At 45.7% G+C, this 21,901-nt stretch overlaps 4 long non-coding RNA genes across 4 annotated transcripts; all 4 read right to left on the reverse strand.

Moving 5' to 3' along the window:
• Positions 1-9: 9 nt before the first annotated feature.
• LOC140693404 (uncharacterized) lies at positions 10-4,934 on the reverse strand. The gene is made up of 3 exons (XR_012069140.1): positions 4,824-4,934; positions 1,564-1,636; positions 10-192 (listed from the first exon to the last, which is right to left on the reverse strand). It is a non-coding gene; the product is annotated as an uncharacterized lncRNA (long non-coding RNA).
• A 352-nt stretch (positions 4,935-5,286) lies between these two features.
• On the reverse strand, positions 5,287-10,214 carry LOC140693401 (uncharacterized). The gene is made up of 3 exons (XR_012069137.1): positions 10,104-10,214; positions 6,842-6,914; positions 5,287-5,469 (listed from the first exon to the last, which is right to left on the reverse strand). It is a non-coding gene; the product is annotated as an uncharacterized lncRNA (long non-coding RNA).
• Positions 10,215-10,566: 352 nt separating this feature from the next.
• Positions 10,567-15,493, reverse strand: LOC140693402 (uncharacterized). Its single transcript, XR_012069138.1, has 3 exons — positions 15,383-15,493; positions 12,122-12,194; positions 10,567-10,749 (listed from the first exon to the last, which is right to left on the reverse strand). It is a non-coding gene; the product is annotated as an uncharacterized lncRNA (long non-coding RNA).
• A 352-nt stretch (positions 15,494-15,845) lies between these two features.
• On the reverse strand, positions 15,846-20,773 carry LOC140693403 (uncharacterized). The gene is made up of 3 exons (XR_012069139.1): positions 20,663-20,773; positions 17,401-17,473; positions 15,846-16,028 (listed from the first exon to the last, which is right to left on the reverse strand). It is a non-coding gene; the product is annotated as an uncharacterized lncRNA (long non-coding RNA).
• Positions 20,774-21,901: the final 1,128 nt, after the last annotated feature.

The raw sequence follows: 21,901 nt of genomic DNA on the forward strand, positions 1-21,901 counted from the left end.
ATTGATGAGAGATGTTCTGCTACAATAGAGAATACTGGCCTGGAGACAGCTGTAGAGGATAGCAGGCTCGAAAGGCATTCATGAGACATATTGAACCTCGCTGATACTAGCAGAAACCTACGGAGGGCCACCGTGGACTGGAGGAAGTTCCTCAATTCTCTGCTCCAAGAACGGGTCCAAGATCCCTGACGTCTAAAGAGAAGAGATGGCAGAGATGATAAAAACGCTCATGTTCTTGAAAGAGGTCAGATAATCCACACGACCCAAGGGGCAATTCCAAGCCATTCAGATCAAAGTGCACCAAGCCCAGGTAAGCCTTTTCCCAGGTTTGGGCCTAGCTATCAAGCACTTGCTCTTCCCTCCCCTTCACTCAGGCATCCATTTTGAGGGATCAGAACCTGAGCTGCAATGAAGCCAGTAAGAGAAGAGCAAGCCCCTCCTAGAATCAGAGTTCCTCTAGCTTCATCCTCTGTGAACAACAGGGAACCCCATAAAGGTCAAATACTCTCATATGAAATAGATAGGAATTGAATACTTAGCTCCCACAAAGAAACGATGGCCTTCCGCTAGATTCAGCAAATGCTGGGTTTATGTCTTCTCTGGGGTGAAGGGAGTGTGGTAAGTGAGGGGAATCTTTGACTGAACTTGAATCTGTATTAGGCCTCCCTTTTTCAAGACAGTCTAGGTAAATATTAGAAGTCAGATAGTGAGCTGAACGGTAAAGGTCGCCAATGACATGAAAGACACAGCTTATGTGGACCGTCTTTCAATTGAGTCAAGCCCCCGGGGGCAATCTATCATGGGGGTGCAGACTTGGTTGCATTCAAGTGCTTTACCCAACATGATCGGATGATTAAGCGTTCTCATCACTGATAGAAGAACACCTGGTTCTCAGTAGCGTAGCATAGCTGCAGCAGGGTTCTCATAGCTATAATGCCTCTAGGTTCTTTGGATTCAAAGCTAAATGTATATATTTTGTTCGTTTTCTCTTGTATTTTCCTTGAGAGGGATGTTACACCTTGAAATGCCAACATTGACCAGTAGGTGTCATCGGGAGTAAAGGGCACCACATGCACAAGTGAATCCAAGCTTGGGGGTTATTTCATGTTTCCATTAGTTATTTCATGGTTCCTGTTGGTTTCGGAGGCTTCAACAGTAAAGAGTTGACATGACCCCTTTAACAGTTCGGACTGCTACTTTGCATTTTATCTGTCTATGTTTTCCTTAGAGCTGACAAAATGTTACCGAAATTACAAGTCTGGCTTCTAGGTCGATTTAGTATGTTTCAGAAACTAACTTCATTTTCGTATAACTCCCAAAACATTTATATAAATTCTATTAAATTTTTAAAGACTGCAAATGAGACATTAACACAATGTCAAAACTGGAGTCTTTGGACAATCCCTCCCACCACGGCTGTATAGAAACAAAGAGATAAAAAAAATCACATTTCTGTGAAATGTATCTGGAAAGTGTTGATTCATCGATGCCCAGTTGACAGAGAAGCAGTGCAACCTGCGCTCACTCGCTCCCATGAACACAGCAATGGAAACATCCACTCACCCAGCCCTTGGCACAGGACACTTGCCGAAGAGAGGTCTGTTACTTCCAAAGACAGGATGAGGCCTCAGAACACCTGGAAGCAGGAGAAGGAAAAGCAGGGAATGGATACCAGTGCATGGTCTGAGCCCTGTTGATGGAGCAGTAAAGGTGAAACTCTCTTTAACTTGGACGCACACTCTCAAGCGGACAGGAGACATGGGATTGAAGGTGATGCGCTGAGTGTTAGAAGAGTGCACAGCAGATGCTTGGCTGACAGAACTCAAAGAATCCAGTGCAAAATATCCCCAGAGTTGATTCTGAGACCAAGATCCGAGCTGCCAAATTTGAGGTAGCAGAGGCAGCGTTCAGGTGGGGATAGGGATACGGATGATGGCACACGCTGAGTCTCAGGGATCTGGAGTGCGTTGTGGGATGTGGTGGGTCCTATCAAGAGAGCAAACCGACCTGGGACCCCAATGAGCAAGCAACCACCCTGGCGCGCGCAGTTGAAATTATCGATATGTCCCATGGCCACAGCCAGTGCATCTGCAGGACCAGAGACCAATTTGGCATTTTGCCAATAGAGCATGTGTGGGGCTGAATCAGAGATATTGTGCATCGGGTCTGAGGGATCCAGGGGGCCTTGGGTTTGAATTCAGAATGAAAAGCCTTAGGATCTGCTACATTCATAACCTGGGCTGTGATTATGGTTTGGTTTGAGGCACAGGATGTGCAACAGCTCTGTGGTTGCCTTCGTGCACCCGTGCCACAAGGATGAGAGGACAAGGAAGTGTGGTCCAAGACCACAGCGTGAGAAGAGGAAGGATTTCCTTCAGTTTATCTCTCAAAAGCGGATGCTACATTTTGGATGGCACCGGCACTGTTCGGCAGCGAGGACACCAAGTTCGGGCTGCGGGATCATTCCAGCAGGCCCTGATGTGTGACATCCATAGATATGCTTCCACTGGTGTTTCTGTAGACAGAGAAGCTCTTGGAAGAACTGGTTTCAGTGGGACATTCCTGTGGCACTACAAAGCACAAGCGCACTCACACTCTGCTCTTCTGGAAACACTCCAAAATAACATAGAGTAGAATGCAGAGCTGAGAACCTTTAGAAGCTCCATTTCCACCAGAGGAAGTGTCCTGTGCTCTTTCAGATTTGTGAGATAAGCGTAATCAAAGTGAGGTTATCTAAATCGAAATAGTATGGGGTGTTCATCACAACAAAGGCAACACCAGCAACTGGAGATAGACCAGACAGCACACACAGGAACAGGACATGGCATCAAAGTCTAGGAAAATTTGTCCTCACAGAAATCCCATGCAATTGTGTAGAGCCAAGAGTCTAAAATTTTCACTTAACCAAGCCCTAGAAGTCTACATTAGATACCTGAAATTACCTGACCAGTAGAGATGAAGAAATACAGTAAAAGGAAAAGGAAGTACCATTTTCAGTTCCAAAGAGATTGAAGGCCCTAAAGATAAGCTTTCAGACAACTAGACTGCAAAACGCTCTCCAGAGCAAGTATTGAAAATGGAGGTGAGGGAAACACTGAAGAACAACAGTGTCTCAGAATCACAAAAGGCAGAATACCAGAAAAGGGGTAGAGAAAGCCTAAAGATGAGCCAAATAATCTCAGAAAACTCAGTGGATGAGAAAATATCAGGGCTAACATTCCGTCCTAAGCAGACGAGATATTGCAGAGGGACGCGTGAAACACTTTAAAGACAGGGGAACAGAAATCCCTCGGTCAGAAGCACACATAGGAAACAAGTGCAAACCAATGAAATCATTGCTGTTGAATCCTGGTTGAAGACAAGGCATGAAAGACTAAAATTCGAAAGAGTCCCAGATGGAAAAGCAAGAGATAAAGAAACAAACAATGTTTGAAAAGTTATGTGTAGAAAAATCGGACTGAAACTTGCTGAAAGCCAAGATAGAATCATCTAGGCGAATTCAGGAAGTACACAGCGTCCAAAAGAGGTGGAATCCCAATAGACTTAGCAGCAGCTGTATGATCCAAATCAACAAAGTTCATGAGCATCCCAGTGATTTAAAATGCGCCCGGAGGAAAGCAACATAGTCACAAGAGAACCTCCAGAGGGGTTTCAGCTGCTATCTCAGCAGCAATATTGCAGGACAGGGAGGAGTGCCAGGACATAGACCATAGCTTGAATGGCAAAATGCTGCCATCTAGGGTAGCCTATGCCACATGACCACCATTTCTAATAACAGCAGAGCTAGAGAATGCCACAGACCTGCAAATCTTAAAAGAATTCAGCAGTTCGAAACTTATCCTAAAAGAAAGGTTGAGAATTCTCCCCTGAAGGGATAAGCAGCAAGATGAAATGGAAAGAAGAAAACCCTTATTGGAAATGCAAGAAGAGCATGAGTGGAAAAGAAGAAACAAGAAGAAGGCAAGGAGGACATCAAAACCCTTAAGATGGGAGAGGGAAGCAGGAAATCATAGGGGATTGGAAGCACTATCTTAAGGGAGTCAGCTTATATGACTCTCTGTTGGAATCAAACGGAGAGATGCATGGCCTGACGTGTTTGCAAAGCAAACGAGAAGCAGACCAAGAAAGAATCAAACAAACAAACAACACAAAAAGGGTAGGGTAACATGAATATTCAAAAGAAATTACTCAAGGTGATGTCAAAGATCATCAGTACGCATCGACCCAGTATCGCGGCTTGAATGTACTCAGCACACCTGTATTCGGAAATCCGAGGGGTGCATTTATATTCGTAAATACTGATTCATATGAGCATATCGTGACCTAACCCAAATGCCGATTTGGAATCCAATGGATTCCTAGTCCGTGATATAGCCTTGCAAGTCTTCCAACAGGATGAATGAATGCCATCTTCTACACTACGTCGAGAAGAAATGGCACAAGCCTATAACAAGGAAAAGTAGCTCCGCAAAAGTGTACTAAGATCAAAAGAGACAGGCAGTAAAGTGCACATTGGGGATTGTATCAGTCCTAGGAATTTCAGCCCCCTTGAAACAAATGGATAGTTGTCCCGTGAATGCGGGTGTTTCAGCAGAAATCAACCGACGGCTATGTATTGCGGGTGTGCCCATATTACAGGAACAATAGTTTCCCTTAGTGGGTCTCTGTGTACTGTGAACTGTTAGAAAGTTTAAAGACGTGTGAAACATTCAACTGAAAATGGACACACTTCCCTCCGTTGCTACAGTGCATACAGATCTGAACAAAAGGAAAGAGGGAAGAACAAAGGCCCATGGGACGCTAGTGGGTAGAATCACATTTACCTTAGGAACCTCTCGCCGGATGCAGCCCCTCCCCCAACACTGACAAGATGCAGCAGCCATTGGGGATGGCAGTTAGCGGTTGGATTCCAGGTGGAATGTTGGTGTGTACCGCGAGGCTTGTTGTGGCTGGTGGATCCTAGGTAACCGGGCAGAGTTCTGTGGGTGGATCAGTGCGATGGAGGGGCTGCCGCCCTCTGTGGAGCTTGGCTTAGGTCTTTGGTCCGGGAAGCTGTGTCAGTTCGAGATACTGCTGCTGCCCAAAGACCTGAGTTCACGGGTCAGTTTCCAGAACCTGAAAGGGCAGACAGTGGAAGATCTGCCTGTGTTCAGCTTACTGGAGAGGCTCCGAGGTCCTTTCAGACTTGCCCAGTCCTGTTGAAGTCGACTTTATGGGAGACATGAAGAGAAGCTGGCCGAAAACATGGCTGCACGGATTGAGGAGAGATGCGAACACATTGATGAGAGATGTTCTGCTACAATAGAGAATACTGGCCTGGAGACAGCTGTAGAGGATAGCAGGCTCGAAAGGCATTCATGAGACATATTGAACCTCGCTGATACTAGCAGAAACCTACGGAGGGCCACCGTGGACTGGAGGAAGTTCCTCAATTCTCTGCTCCAAGAACGGGTCCAAGATCCCTGACGTCTAAAGAGAAGAGATGGCAGAGATGATAAAAACGCTCATGTTCTTGAAAGAGGTCAGATAATCCACACGACCCAAGGGGCAATTCCAAGCCATTCAGATCAAAGTGCACCAAGCCCAGGTAAGCCTTTTCCCAGGTTTGGGCCTAGCTATCAAGCACTTGCTCTTCCCTCCCCTCCACTCAGGCATCCATTTTGAGGGATCAGAACCTGAGCTGCAATGAAGCCAGTAAGAGAAGAGCAAGCCCCTCCTAGAATCAGAGTTCCTCTAGCTTCATCCTCTGTGAACAACAGGGAACCCCATAAAGGTCAAATACTCTCATATGAAATAGATAGGAATTGAATACTTAGCTCCCACAAAGAAACGATGGCCTTCCGCTAGATTCAGCAAATGCTGGGTTTATGTCTTCTCTGGGGTGAAGGGAGTGTGGTAAGTGAGGGGAATCTTTGACTGAACTTGAATCTGTATTAGGCCTCCCTTTTTCAAGACAGTCTAGGTAAATATTAGAAGTCAGATAGTGAGCTGAACGGTAAAGGTCGCCAATGACATGAAAGACACAGCTTATGTGGACCGTCTTTCAATTGAGTCAAGCCCCCGGGGGCAATCTATCATGGGGGTGCAGACTTGGTTGCATTCAAGTGCTTTACCCAACATGATCGGATGATTAAGCGTTCTCATCACTGATAGAAGAACACCTGGTTCTCAGTAGCGTAGCATAGCTGCAGCAGGGTTCTCATAGCTATAATGCCTCTAGGTTCTTTGGATTCAAAGCTAAATGTATATATTTTGTTCGTTTTCTCTTGTATTTTCCTTGAGAGGGATGTTACACCTTGAAATGCCAACATTGACCAGTAGGTGTCATCGGGAGTAAAGGGCACCACATGCACAAGTGAATCCAAGCTTGGGGGTTATTTCATGTTTCCATTAGTTATTTCATGGTTCCTGTTGGTTTCGGAGGCTTCAACAGTAAAGAGTTGACATGACCCCTTTAACAGTTCGGACTGCTACTTTGCATTTTATCTGTCTATGTTTTCCTTAGAGCTGACAAAATGTTACCGAAATTACAAGTCTGGCTTCTAGGTCGATTTAGTATGTTTCAGAAACTAACTTCATTTTTGTATAACTCCCAAAACATTTATATAAATTCTATTAAATTTTTAAAGACTGCAAATGAGACATTAACACAATGTCAAAACTGGAGTCTTTGGACAATCCCTCCCACCACGGCTGTATAGAAACAAAGAGATAAAAAAAAATCACATTTCTGTGAAATGTATCTGGAAAGTGTTGATTCATCGATGCCCAGTTGACAGAGAAGCAGTGCAACCTGCGCTCACTCGCTCCCATGAACACAGCAATGGAAACATCCACTCACCCAGCCCTTGGCACAGGACACTTGCCGAAGAGAGGTCTGTTACTTCCAAAGACAGGATGAGGCCTCAGAACACCTGGAAGCAGGAGAAGGAAAAGCAGGGAATGGATACCAGTGCATGGTCTGAGCCCTGTTGATGGAGCAGTAAAGGTGAAACTCTCTTTAACTTGGACGCACACTCTCAAGCGGACAGGAGACATGGGATTGAAGGTGATGCGCTGAGTGTTAGAAGAGTGCACAGCAGATGCTTGGCTGACAGAACTCAAAGAATCCAGTGCAAAATATCCCCAGAGTTGATTCTGAGACCAAGATCCGAGCTGCCAAATTTGAGGTAGCAGAGGCAGCGTTCAGGTGGGGATAGGGATACGGATGATGGCACACGCTGAGTCTCAGGGATCTGGAGTGCGTTGTGGGATGTGGTGGGTCCTATCAAGAGAGCAAACCGACCTGGGACCCCAATGAGCAAGCAACCACCCTGGCGCGCGCAGTTGAAATTATCGATATGTCCCATGGCCACAGCCAGTGCATCTGCAGGACCAGAGACCAATTTGGCATTTTGCCAATAGAGCATGTGTGGGGCTGAATCAGAGATATTGTGCATCGGGTCTGAGGGATCCAGGGGGCCTTGGGTTTGAATTCAGAATGAAAAGCCTTAGGATCTACTACATTCATAACCTGGGCTGTGATTATGGTTTGGTTTGAGGCACAGGATGTTCAACAGCTCTGTGGTTGTCTTCGTGTACCCGTGCCACAAGGATGAGAGGACAAGGAAGTGTGGTCCAAGACCACAGCATGAGAAGAGGAAGGATTTCCTTCAGTTTATCTCTCAAAAGCGGATGCTACATTTTGGATGGCACCGGCACTGTTCGGCAGCGAGGACACCAAGTTCGGGCTGCGGGATCATTCCAGCAGGCCCTGATGTGTGACATCCATAGATATGCTTCCACTGGTGTTTCTGTAGACAGAGAAGCTCTTGGAAGAACTGGTTTCAGTGGGACATTCCCGTGGCACTACAAAGCACAAGCGCACTCACACTCTGCTCTTCTGGAAACACTCCAAAATAACATAGAGTAGAATGCAGAGCTGAGAACCTTTAGAAGCTCCATTTCCACCAGAGGAAGTGTCCTGTGCTCTTTCAGATTTGTGAGATAAGCGTAATCAAAGTGAGGTTATCTAAATCGAAATAGTATGGGGTGTTCATCACAACAAAGGCAACACCAGCAATTGGAGATAGACCAGACAGCACACACAGGAACAGGACATGGCATCAAAGTCTAGGAAAATTTGTCCTCACAGAAATCCCATGCAATTGTGTAGAGCCAAGAGTCTAAAGTTTTCACTTAACCAAGCCCTAGAAGTCTACATTAGATACCTGAAATTACCTGACCAGTAGAGATGAAGAAATACAGTAAAAGGAAAAGGAAGTACCATTTTCAGTTCCAAAGAGATTGAAGGCCCTAAAGATAAGCTTTCAGACAACTAGACTGCAAAACGCTCTCCAGAGCAAGTATTGAAAATGGAGGTGAGGGAAACACTGAAGAACAACAGTGTCTCAGAATCACAAAAGGCAGAATACCAGAAAAGGGGAAGAGAAAGCCTAAAGACGAGCCAAATAATCTCAGAAAACTCAGTGGATGAGAAAATATCAGGGCTAACATTCCGTCCTAAGCAGACGAGATATTGCAGAGGGACGCGTGAATGACTTTGAAGACAGGGGAACACAAATCCCTGGGTCAGAAGCACACATAGCAAAGCAAGTGCAAACCAATGAAAACATTGCTGTTGAATCATGGTTGAAGACAAGGCATGAAAGACTAAAATTCGAAAGAGTCCCAGATGGAAAAGCAAGAGATAAAGAAACAAACAATGTTTGAAAAGTTATGTGTAGAAAAATCAGACTGAAACTTGCTGAAAGCCAAGATAGAATCATCTAGGCGAATTCAGGAAGTACACAGCGTCCAAAAGAGGTGGAATCCGAATAGACTTAGCAGCAGCTGTATGATCCAAATCAACAGAGTTCATGAGCATCCCAGTGATTTAAAATGCGCCTGGAGGAAAGCAACATAGTCACAAGAGAACCTCCAGAGGGGTTTCAGCTGCTATCTCAGCAGCAATATTGCAGGACAGGGAGGAGTGCCAGGACATAGACCATAGCTTGAATGGCAAAATGCTGCCATCTAGGGTAGCCTATGCCACATGACCACCATTTCTAATAACAGCAGAGCTAGAGAATGCCAGAGACCTGCAAATCTTAAAAGAATTCAGCAGTTCGAAACTTATCCTAAGAGAAAGGTTGAGAATTCTCCCCTGAAGGGATTAGCAGCAAGATGAAATGGAAAGAAGAAAACCCTTATTGGAAATGCAAGAAGAGCATGAGTGGAAAAGAAGAAACAAGAAGAAAGCAAGGAGGACATCAAAACCCTTAAGATGGGAGAGGGAAGCAGGAAATCATAGGGGATTGGAAGCACTATCTTAAGGGAGTCAGCTTATATGACTCTCTGTTGGAAGCAAACGGAGAGATGCATGGCCTGACGTGTTTGCAAAGCAAACGAGAAGCAGACCAAGAAAGAATCAAACAAACAAACAACACAAAAAGGGTAGGGTAACATGAATATTCAAAAGAAATTACTCAAGGTGATGTCAAGGATCATTCAGTACGCATCGACCCAGTATCGCGGCTTGAATGTACTCAGCACACCTGTATTCGGAAATCAGAGGCGTGCATTTATATTCGTAAATATTGATTCATTTGAGCATATCGTGACCTAACCCAAATGCCGATTTGGAATCCAATGGATTCCTAGTCCGTGATATAGCCTTGCAAGTCTTCCAACAGGATGAATGAATGCCATCTTCTACACTACGTCGAGACGAAATGGCACAAGCCTATAACAAGGAAAAGTAGCTCCGCAAAAGTGTACTAAGATCAGAAGAGACAGGCAGTAAAGTGCACATTGGGGATTGTATCAGTCCTAGGAATTTCAGCCCCCTTGAAACAAATGGATAGTTGTCCCGTGAATGCGGGTGTTTCAGCAGAAATCAACCGACGGCTATGTATTGCGGGTGTGCCCATATTACAGGAACAATAGTTTCCCTTAGTGGGTCTCTGTGTACTGTGAACTGTTAGAAAGTTTAAAGACGTGTGAAACATTCAACTGAAAATGGACACACTTCCCTCCGTTGCTACAGTGCATACAGATCTGAACAAAAGGAAAGAGGGAAGAACAAAGGCCCATGGGACGCTAGTGGGTAGAATCACATTTACCTTAGGAACCTCTCGCCGGATGCAGCCCCTCCCCCAACACTGACAAGATGCAGCAGCCATTGGGGATGGCAGTTAGCGGTTGGATTCCAGGTGGAATGTTGGTGTGTACCGCGAGGCTTGTTGTGGCTGGTGGATCCTAGGTAACCGGGCAGAGTTCTGTGGGTGGATCAGTGCGATGGAGGGGCTGCCGCCCTCTGTGGAGCTTGGCTTAGGTCTTTGGTCCGGGAAGCTGTGTCAGTTCGAGATACTGCTGCTGCCCAAAGACCTGAGTTCACGGGTCAGTTTCCAGAACCTGAAAGGGCAGACAGTGGAAGATCTGCCTGTCTTCAGCTTACTGGAGAGGCTCCGAGGTCCTTTCAGACTTGCCCAGTCCTGTTGAAGTCGACTTTATGGGAGACACGAAGAGAAGCTGGCCGAAAACATGGCTGCACGGATTGAGGAGAGATGCGAACACATTGATGAGAGATGTTCTGCTACAATAGAGAATACTGGCCTGGAGACAGCTGTAGAGGATAGCAGGCTCGAAAGGCATTCATGAGACATATTGAACCTCGCTGATACTAGCAGAAACCTACGGAGGGCCACCGTGGACTGGAGGAAGTTCCTCAATTCTCTGCTCCAAGAACGGGTCCAAGATCCCTGACGTCTAAAGAGAAGAGATGGCAGAGATGATAAAAACGCTCATGTTCTTGAAAGAGGTCAGATAATCCACACGACCCAAGGGGCAATTCCAAGCCATTCAGATCAAAGTGCACCAAGCCCAGGTAAGCCTTTTCCCAGGTTTGGGCCTAGCTATCAAGCACTTGCTCTTCCCTCCCCTTCACTCAGGCATCCATTTTGAGGGATCAGAACCTGAGCTGCAATGAAGCCAGTAAGAGAAGAGCAAGCCCCTCCTAGAATCAGAGTTCCTCTAGCTTCATCCTCTGTGAACAACAGGGAACCCCATAAAGGTCAAATACTCTCATATGAAATAGATAGGAATTGAATACTTAGCTCCCACAAAGAAACGATGGCCTTCCGCTAGATTCAGCAAATGCTGGGTTTATGTCTTCTCTGGGGTGAAGGGAGTGTGGTAAGTGAGGGGAATCTTTGACTGAACTTGAATCTGTATTAGGCCTCCCTTTTTCAAGACAGTCTAGGTAAATATTAGAAGTCAGATAGTGAGCTGAACGGTAAAGGTCGCCAATGACATGAAAGACACAGCTTATGTGGACCGTCTTTCAATTGAGTCAAGCCCCCGGGGGCAATCTATCATGGGGGTGCAGACTTGGTTGCATTCAAGTGCTTTACCCAACATGATCGGATGATTAAGCGTTCTCATCACTGATAGAAGAACACCTGGTTCTCAGTAGCGTAGCATAGCTGCAGCAGGGTTCTCATAGCTATAATGCCTCTAGGTTCTTTGGATTCAAAGCTAAATGTATATATTTTGTTCGTTTTCTCTTGTATTTTCCTTGAGAGGGATGTTACACCTTGAAATGCCAACATTGACCAGTAGGTGTCATCGGGAGTAAAGGGCACCACATGCACAAGTGAATCCAAGCTTGGGGGTTATTTCATGTTTCCATTAGTTATTTCATGGTTCCTGTTGGTTTCGGAGGCTTCAACAGTAAAGAGTTGACATGACCCCTTTAACAGTTCGGACTGCTACTTTGCATTTTATCTGTCTATGTTTTCCTTAGAGCTGACAAAATGTTACCGAAATTACAAGTCTGGCTTCTAGGTCGATTTAGTATGTTTCAGAAACTAACTTCATTTTCGTATAACTCCCAAAACATTTATATAAATTCTATTAAATTTTTAAAGACTGCAAATGAGACATTAACACAATGTCAAAACTGGAGTCTTTGGACAATCCCTCCCACCACGGCTGTATAGAAACAAAGAGATAAAAAAAAATCACATTTCTGTGAAATGTATCTGGAAAGTGTTGATTCATCGATGCCCAGTTGACAGAGAAGCAGTGCAACCTGCGCTCACTCGCTCCCATGAACACAGCAATGGAAACATCCACTCACCCAGCCCTTGGCACAGGACACTTGCCGAAGAGAGGTCTGTTACTTCCAAAGACAGGATGAGGCCTCAGAACACCTGGAAGCAGGAGAAGGAAAAGCAGGGAATGGATACCAGTGCATGGTCTGAGCCCTGTTGATGGAGCAGTAAAGGTGAAACTCTCTTTAACTTGGACGCACACTCTCAAGCGGACAGGAGACATGGGATTGAAGGTGATGCGCTGAGTGTTAGAAGAGTGCACAGCAGATGCTTGGCTGACAGAACTCAAAGAATCCAGTGCAAAATATCCCCACAGTTGATTCTGAGACCAAGATCTGAGCTGCCAAATTTGAGGTAGCAGAGGCAGCGTTCAGGGAGGGATAGGGCTACGGATGGTGGCAGAGGCTGAGTCTCAGGGATCTGGAGTGCGTTGTGGGATGTGGTGGGTCCTATCAAGAGAGCAAACCGACCTGGGACCCCAATGAACAAGCAACCACCCTGGTGCGCGCAGTTGAAATTATCGATATGTCCCATGGCCACACCCAGTGCATCTGCAGGACCATAGACCATTTTGGCATTTTGCCAATAGAGCATGTGTGGGGCTGAATCAGAGATATTGTGGATCGGGTCTGAGGGATCCAGGGGGCCTTGGGTTTGAATTCAGAATGAAAAGCCTTAGGATCTGCTACATTCATAACCTGGGCTGTGATTATGGTTTGGTTTGAGGCACAGGATGTGCAACAGCTCTGTGGTTGCCTTCGTGCACCCGTGCCACAAGGATGAGAGGACAAGGAAGTGTGGTCCAAGACCACAGCGTGAGAAGAGGAAGGATTTCCTTCAGTTTATCTCTCAAAAGCGGATGCTACATTTTGGATGGCACCGGCACTGTTCGGCAGCGAGGACACCAAGTTCGGGCTGCGGGATCATTCCAGCAGGCCCTGATGTGTGACATCCATAGATATGCTTCCACTGGTGTTTCTGTAGACAGAGAAGCTCTTGGAAGAACTGGTTTCAGTGGGACATTCCCGTGGCACTACAAAGCACAAGCGCACTCACACTCTGCTCTTCTGGAAACACTCCAAAATAACATAGAGTAGAATGCAGAGCTGAGAACCTTTAGAAGCTCCATTTCCACCAGAGGAAGTGTCCTGTGCTCTTTCAGATTTGTGAGATAAGCGTAATCAAAGTGAGGTTATCTAAATCGAAATAGTATGGGGTGTTCATCACAACAAAGGCAACACCAGCAATTGGAGATAGACCAGACAGCACACACAGGAACAGGACATGGCATCAAAGTCTAGGAAAATTTGTCCTCACAGAAATCCCATGCAATTGTGTAGAGCCAAGAGTCTAAAGTTTTCACTTAACCAAGCCCTAGAAGTCTACATTAGATACCTGAAATTACCTGACCAGTAGAGATGAAGAAATACAGTAAAAGGAAACGGAAGTACCATTTTCAGTTCCAAAGAGATTGAAGGCCCTAAAGATAAGCTTTCAGACAACTAGACTGCAAAACGCTCTCCAGAGCAAGTATTGAAAATGGAGGTGAGGGAAACACTGAAGAACAACAGTGTCTCAGAATCACAAAAGGCAGAATACCAGAAAAGGGGTAGAGAAAGCCTATAGATGAGCCAAATAATCTCAGAAAACTCAGTGGATGAGAAAATATCAGGGCTAACATTCCGTCCTAAGCAGACGAGATATTGCAGAGGGACGCGTGAAACAATTTAAAGACAGGGGAACAGAAATCCCTCGGTCAGAAGCACACATAGGAAAGCAAGTGCAAACCAATGAAAACATTGCTGTTGAATCCTGGTTGAAGACAAGGCATGAAAGACTAAAATTCGAAAGAGTCCCAGATGGAAAAGCAAGAGATAAAGAAACAAACAATGTTTGAAAAGTTATGTGTAGAAAAATCAGACTGAAACTTGCTGAAAGCCAAGATAGAATCATCTAGGCGAATTCAGGAAGTACACAGCGTCCAAAAGAGGTGGAATCCCAATAGACTTAGCAGCAGCTGTATGATCCAAATCAACAAAGTTCATGAGCATCCCAGTGATTTAAAATGCGCCTGGAGGAAAGCAACATAGTCACAAGAGAACCTCCAGAGGGGTTTCAGCTGCTATCTCAGCAGCAATATTGCAGGACAGGGAGGAGTGCCAGGACATAGACCATAGCTTGAATGGCAAAATGCTGCCATCTAGGGTAGCCTATGCCACATGACCACCATTTCTAATAACAGCAGAGCTAGAGAATGCCACAGACCTGCAAATCTTAAAAGAATTCAGCAGTTCGAAACTTATCCTAAAAGAAAGGTTGAGAATTCTCCCCTGAAGGGATAAGCAGCAAGATGAAATGGAAAGAAGAAAACCCTTATTGGAAATGCAAGAAGAGCATGAGTGGAAAAGAAGAAACAAGAAGAAGGCAAGGAGGACATCAAAACCCTAAAGATGGGAGAGGGAAGCAGGAAATCATAGGGGATTGGAAGCACTATCTTAAGGGAGTCAGCTTATATGACTCTCTGTTGGAAGCAAACGGAGAGATGCATGGCCTGACGTGTTTGCAAAGCAAACGAGAAGCAGACCAAGAAAGAATCAAACAAACAAACAACACAAAAAGGGTAGGGTAACATGAATATTCAAAAGAAATTACTCAAGGTGATGTCAAAGATCATCAGTACGCATCGACCCAGTATCGCGGCTTGAATGTACTCAGCACACCTGTATTCGGAAATCCGAGGGGTGCATTTATATTCGTAAATACTGATTCATATGAGCATATCGTGACCTAACCCAAATGCCGATTTGGAATCCAATGGATTCCTAGTCCGTGATATAGCCTTGCAAGTCTTCCAACAGGATGAATGAATGCCATCTTCTACACTACGTCGAGAAGAAATGGCACAAGCCTATAACAAGGAAAAGTAGCTCCGCAAAAGTGTACTAAGATCAAAAGAGACAGGCAGTAAAGTGCACATTGGGGATTGTATCAGTCCTAGGAATTTCAGCCCCCTTGAAACAAATGGATAGTTGTCCCGTGAATGCGGGTGTTTCAGCAGAAATCAACCGACGGCTATGTATTGCGGGTGTGCCCATATTACAGGAACAATAGTTTCCCTTAGTGGGTCTCTGTGTACTGTGAACTGTTAGAAAGTTTAAAGACGTGTGAAACATTCAACTGAAAATGGACACACTTCCCTCCGTTGCTACAGTGCATACAGATCTGAACAAAAGGAAAGAGGGAAGAACAAAGGCCCATGGGACGCTAGTGGGTAGAATCACATTTACCTTAGGAACCTCTCGCCGGATGCAGCCCCTCCCCCAACACTGACAAGATGCAGCAGCCATTGGGGATGGCAGTTAGCGGTTGGATTCCAGGTGGAATGTTGGTGTGTACCGCGAGGCTTGTTGTGGCTGGTGGATCCTAGGTAACCGGGCAGAGTTCTGTGGGTGGATCAGTGCGATGGAGGGGCTGCCGCCCTCTGGGGAGCTTGGCTTAGGTCTTTGGTCCGGGAAGCTGTGTCAGTTCGAGATACTGCTGCTGCCCAAAGACCTGAGTTCACGGGTCAGTTTCCAGAACCTGAAAGGGCAGACAGTGGAAGATCTGCCTGTGTTCAGCTTACTGGAGAGGCTCCGAGGTCCTTTCAGACTTGCCCAGTCCTGTTGAAGTCGACTTTATGGGAGACATGAAGAGAAGCTGGCCGAAAACATGGCTGCACGGATTGAGGAGAGATGCGAACACATTGATGAGAGATGTTCTGCTACAATAGAGAATACTGGCCTGGAGACAGCTGTAGAGGATAGCAGGCTCGAAAGGCATTCATGAGACATATTGAACCTCGCTGATACTAGCAGAAACCTACGGAGGGCCACCGTGGACTGGAGGAAGTTCCTCAATTCTCTGCTCCAAGAACGGGTCCAAGATCCCTGACGTCTAAAGAGAAGAGATGGCAGAGATGATAAAAACGCTCATGTTCTTGAAAGAGGTCAGATAATCCACACGACCCAAGGGGCAATTCCAAGCCATTCAGATCAAAGTGCACCAAGCCCAGGTAAGCCTTTTCCCAGGTTTGGGCCTAGCTATCAAGCACTTGCTCTTCCCTCCCCTCCACTCAGGCATCCATTTTGAGGGATCAGAACCTGAGCTGCAATGAAGCCAGTAAGAGAAGAGCAAGCCCCTCCTAGAATCAGAGTTCCTCTAGCTTCATCCTCTGTGAACAACAGGGAACCCCATAAAGGTCAAATACTCTCATATGAAATAGATAGGAATTGAATACTTAGCTCCCACAAAGAAACGATGGCCTTCCGCTAGATTCAGCAAATGCTGGGTTTATGTCTTCTCTGGGGTGAAGGGAGTGTGGTAAGTGAGGGGAATCTTTGACTGAACTTGAATCTGTATTAGGCCTCCCTTTTTCAAGACAGTCTAGGTAAATATTAGAAGTCAGATAGTGAGCTGAACGGTAAAGGTCGCCAATGACATGAAAGACACAGCTTATGTGGACCGTCTTTCAATTGAGTCAAGCCCCCGGGGGCAATCTATCATGGGGGTGCAGACTTGGTTGCATTCAAGTGCTTTACCCAACATGATCGGATGATTAAGCGTTCTCATCACTGATAGAAGAACACCTGGTTCTCAGTAGCGTAGCATAGCTGCAGCAGGATTCTCATAGCTATAATGCCTCTAGGTTCTTTGGATTCAAAGCTAAATGTATATATTTTGTTCGTTTTCTCTTGTATTTTCCTTGAGAGGGATGTTACACCTTGAAATGCCAACATTGACCAGTAGGTGTCATCGGGAGTAAAGGGCACCACATGCACAAGTGAATCCAAGCTTGGGGGTTATTTCATGTTTCCATTAGTTATTTCATGGTTCCTGTTGGTTTCGGAGGCTTCAACAGTAAAGAGTTGACATGACCCCTTTAACAGTTCGGACTGCTACTTTGCATTTTATCTGTCTATGTTTTCCTTAGAGCTGACAAAATGTTACCGAAATTACAAGTCTGGCTTCTAGGTCGATTTAGTATGTTTCAGAAACTAACTTCATTTTCGTATAACTCCCAAAACATTTATATAAATTCTATTAAATTTTTAAAGACTGCAAATGAGACATTAACACAATGTCAAAACTGGAGTCTTTGGACAATCCCTCCCACCACGGCTGTATAGAAACAAAGAGATAAAAAAAAATCACATTTCTGTGAAATGTATCTGGAAAGTGTTGATTCATCGATGCCCAGTTGACAGAGAAGCAGTGCAACCTGCGCTCACTCGCTCCCATGAACACAGCAATGGAAACATCCACTCACCCAGCCCTTGGCACAGGACACTTGCCGAAGAGAGGTCTGTTACTTCCAAAGACAGGATGAGGCCTCAGAACACCTGGAAGCAGGAGAAGGAAAAGCAGGGAATGGATACCAGTGCATGGTCTGAGCCCTGTTGATGGAGCAGTAAAGGTGAAACTCTCTTTAACTTGGACGCACACTCTCAAGCGGACAGGAGACATGGGATTGAAGGTGATGCGCTGAGTGTTAGAAGAGTGCACAGCAGATGCTTGGCTGACAGAACTCAAAGAATCCAGTGCAAAATATCCCCAGAGTTGATTCTGAGACCAAGATCCGAGCTGCCAAATTTGAGGTAGCAGAGGCAGCGTTCAGGTGGGGATAGGGATACGGATGATGGCACACGCTGAGTCTCAGGGATCTGGAGTGCGTTGTGGGATGTGGTGGGTCCTATCAAGAGAGCAAACCGACCTGGGACCCCAATGAGCAAGCAACCACCCTGGCGCGCGCAGTTGAAATTATCGATATGTCCCATGGCCACAGCCAGTGCATCTGCAGGACCAGAGACCAATTTGGCATTTTGCCAATAGAGCATGTGTGGGGCTGATTCAGAGTTATTGTGCATCGGGTCTGAGGGATCCAGGGGGCCTTGGGTTTGAATTCAGAATGAAAAGCCTTAGGATCTGCTACATTCATAACCTGGGCTGTGATTATGGTTTGGTTTGAGGCACAGGATGTGCAACAGCTCTGTGGTTGCCTTCGTGCACCCGTGCCACAAGGATGAGAGGACAAGGAAGTGTGGTCCAAGACCACAGCGTGAGAAGAGGAAGGATTTCCTTCAGTTTATCTCTCAAAAGCGGATGCTACATTTTGGATGGCACCGGCACTGTTCGGCAGCGAGGACACCAAGTTCGGGCTGCGGGATCATTCCAGCAGGCCCTGATGTGTGACATCCATAGATATGCTTCCACTGGTGTTTCTGTAGACAGAGAAGCTCTTGGAAGAACTGGTTTCAGTGGGACATTCCTGTGGCACTGCAAAGCACAAGCGCACTCACACTCTGCTCTTCTGGAAACACTCCAAAATAACATAGAGTAGAATGCAGAGCTGAGAACCTTTAGAAGCTCCATTTCCACCAGAGGAAGTGTCCTGTGCTCTTTCAGATTTGTGAGATAAGCGTAATCAAAGTGAGGTTATCTAAATCGAAATAGTATGGGGTGTTCATCACAACAAAGGCAACACCAGCAACTGGAGATAGACCAGACAGCACACACAGGAACAGGACATGGCATCAAAGTCTAGGAAAATTTGTCCTCACAGAAATCCCATGCAATTGTGTAGAGCCAAGAGTCTAAAGTTTTCACTTAACCAAGCCCTAGAAGTCTACATTAGATACCTGAAATTACCTGACCAGTAGAGATGAAGAAATACAGTAAAAGGAAAAGGAAGTACCATTTTCAGTTCCAAAGAGATTGAAGGCCCTAAAGATAAGCTTTCAGACAACTAGACTGCAAAACGCTCTCCAGAGCAAGTATTGAAAATGGAGGTGAGGGAAACACTGAAGAACAACAGTGTCTCAGAATCACAAAAGGCAGAATACCAGAAAAGGGGTAGAGAAAGCCTAAAGATGAGCCAAATAATCTCAGAAAACTCAGTGGATGAGAAAATATCAGGGCTAACATTCCGTCCTAAGCAGACGAGATATTGCAGAGGGATGCGTGAAACACTTTAAAGACAAGGGAACAGAAATCCCTCGGTCAGAAGCACACATAGGAAAGCAAGTGCAAACCAATGAAAACATTGCTGTTGAATCCTGGTTGAAGACAAGGCATGAAAGACTAAAATTCGAAAGAGTCCAAGATGGAAAAGCAAGAGATAAAGAAACAAACAATGTTTGAAAAGTTATGTGTAGAAAAATCGGACTGAAACTTGCTGAAAGCCAAGATAGAATCATCTAGGCGAATTCAGGAAGTACACAGCGTCCAAAAGAGGTGGAATCCCAATAGACTTAGCAGCAGCTGTATGATCCAAATCAACAAAGTTCATGAGCATCCCAGTGATTTAAAATGCGCCCGGAGGAAAGCAACATAGTCACAAGAGAACCTCCAGAGGGGTTTCAGCTGCTATCTCAGCAGCAATATTGCAGGACAGGGAGGAGTGCCAGGACATAGACCATAGGTTGAATGGCAAAATGCTGCCATCTAGGGTAGCCTATGCCACATGACCACCATTTCTAATAACAGCAGAGCTAGAGAATGCCACAGACCTGCAAATCTTAAAAGAATTCAGCAGTTCGAAACTTATCCTAAAAGAAAGGTTGAGAATTCTCCCCTGAAGGGATAAGCAGCAAGATGATATGGAAAGAAGAAAACCCTTATTGGAAATGCAAGAAGAGCATGAGTGGAAAAGAAGAAACAAGAAGAAGGCAAGGAGGACATCAAAACCCTAAAGATGGGAGAGGGAAGCAGGAAATCATAGGGGATTGGAAGCACTATCTTAAGGGAGTCAGCTTATATGACTCTCTGTTGGAAGCAAACGGAGAGATGCATGGCCTGACGTGTTTGCAAAGCAAACGAGAAGCAGACCAAGAAAGAATCAAACAAACAAACAACACAAAAAGTGTAGGGTAACAAGAATATTCAAAAGAAATTACTCAAGGTGATGTCAAAGATCATTCAGTACGCATCGACCCAGTATCGCGGCTTGAATGTACTCAGCACACCTGTATTCGGAAATCAGAGGCGTGCATTTATATTCGTAAATATTGATTCATATGAGCATATCGTGACCTAACCCAAATGCCGATTTGGAATCCAATGGATTCCTAGTCCGTGATATAGCCTTGCAAGTCTTCCAACAGGATGAATGAATGCCATCTTCTACACTACGTCGAGACGAAATGGCACAAGCCTATAACAAGGAAAAGTAGCTCCGCAAAAGTGTACTAAGATCAGAAGAGACAGGCAGTAAAGTGCACATTGGGGATTGTATCAGTCCTAGGAATTTCAGCCCCCTTGAAACAAATGGATAGATGTCCCGTGAATGCGGGTGTTTCAGCAGAAATCAACCGACGGCTATGTATTGCGGGTGTGCCCATATTACAGGAACAATAGTTTCCCTTAGTGGGTCTCTGTGTACTGTGAACTGTTAGAAAGTTTAAAGACGTGTGAAACATTCAACTGAAAATGGACACACTTCCCTCCGTTGCTACAGTGCATACAGATCTGAACAAAAGGAAAGAGGGAAGAACAAAGGCCCATGGGACGCTAGTGGGTAGAATCACATTTACCTTAGGAACCTCTCGCCGGATGCAGCCCCTCCCCCAACACTGACAAGATGCAGCAGCCATTGGGGATGGCAGTTAGCGGTTGGATTCCAGGTGGAATGTTGGTGTGTACCGCGAGGCTTGTTGTGGCTGGTGGATCCTAGGTAACCGGGCAGAGTTCTGTGGGTGGATCAGTGCGATGGAGGGGCTGCCGCCCTCTGTGGAGCTTGGCTTAGGTCTTTGGTCCGGGAAGCTGTGTCAGTTCGAGATACTGCTGCTGCCCAAAGACCTGAGTTCACGGGTCAGTTTCCAGAACCTGAAAGGGCAGACAGTGGAAGATCTGCCTGTCTTCAGCTTACTGGAGAGGCTCCGAGGTCCTTTCAGACTTGCCCAGTCCTGTTGAAGTCGACTTTATGGGAGACACGAAGAGAAGCTGGCCGAAAACATGGCTGCACGGATTGAGGAGAGATGCGAACACATTGATGAGAGATGTTCTGCTACAATAGAGAATACTGGCCTGGAGACAGCTGTAGAGGATAGCAGGCTCGAAAGGCATTCATGAGACATATTGAACCTCGCTCATACTAGCAGAAACCTACGGAGGGCCACCGTGGACTGGAGGAAGTTCCTCAATTCTCTGCTCCAAGAACGGGTCCAAGATCCCTGACGTCTAAAGAGAAGAGATGGCAGAGATGATAAAAACGCTCATGTTCTTGAAAGAGGTCAGATAATCCACACGACCCAAGGGGCAATTCCAAGCCATTCAGATCAAAGTGCACCAAGCCCAGGTAAGCCTTTTCCCAGGTTTGGGCCTAGCTATCAAGCACTTGCTCTTCCCTCCCCTCCACTCAGGCATCCATTTTGAGGGATCAGTACCTGAGCTGCAATGAAGCCAGTAAGAGAAGAGCAAGCCCCTCCTAGAATCAGAGTTCCTCTAGCTTCATCCTCTGTGAACAACAGGGAACCCCATAAAGGTCAAATACTCTCGTATGAAATAGATAGGAATTGAATACTTAGCTCCCACAAAGAAACGATGGCCTTCCGCTAGATTCAGCAAATGCTGGGTTTATGTCTTCTCTGGGGTGAAGGGAGTGTGGTAAGTGAGGGGAATCTTTGACTGAACTTGAATCTGTATTAGGCCTCCCTTTTTCAAGACAGTCTAGGTAAATATTAGAAGTCAGATAGTGAGCTGAACGGTAAAGGTCGCCAATGACATGAAAGACACAGCTTATGTGGACCGTCTTTCAATTGAGTCAAGCCCCC

Source organism: Vicugna pacos, unplaced genomic scaffold (assembly GCF_048564905.1).
Source record: "Vicugna pacos unplaced genomic scaffold, VicPac4 scaffold_19, whole genome shotgun sequence".
Classification (NCBI taxonomy): Eukaryota; Metazoa; Chordata; class Mammalia; order Artiodactyla; family Camelidae; genus Vicugna; species Vicugna pacos.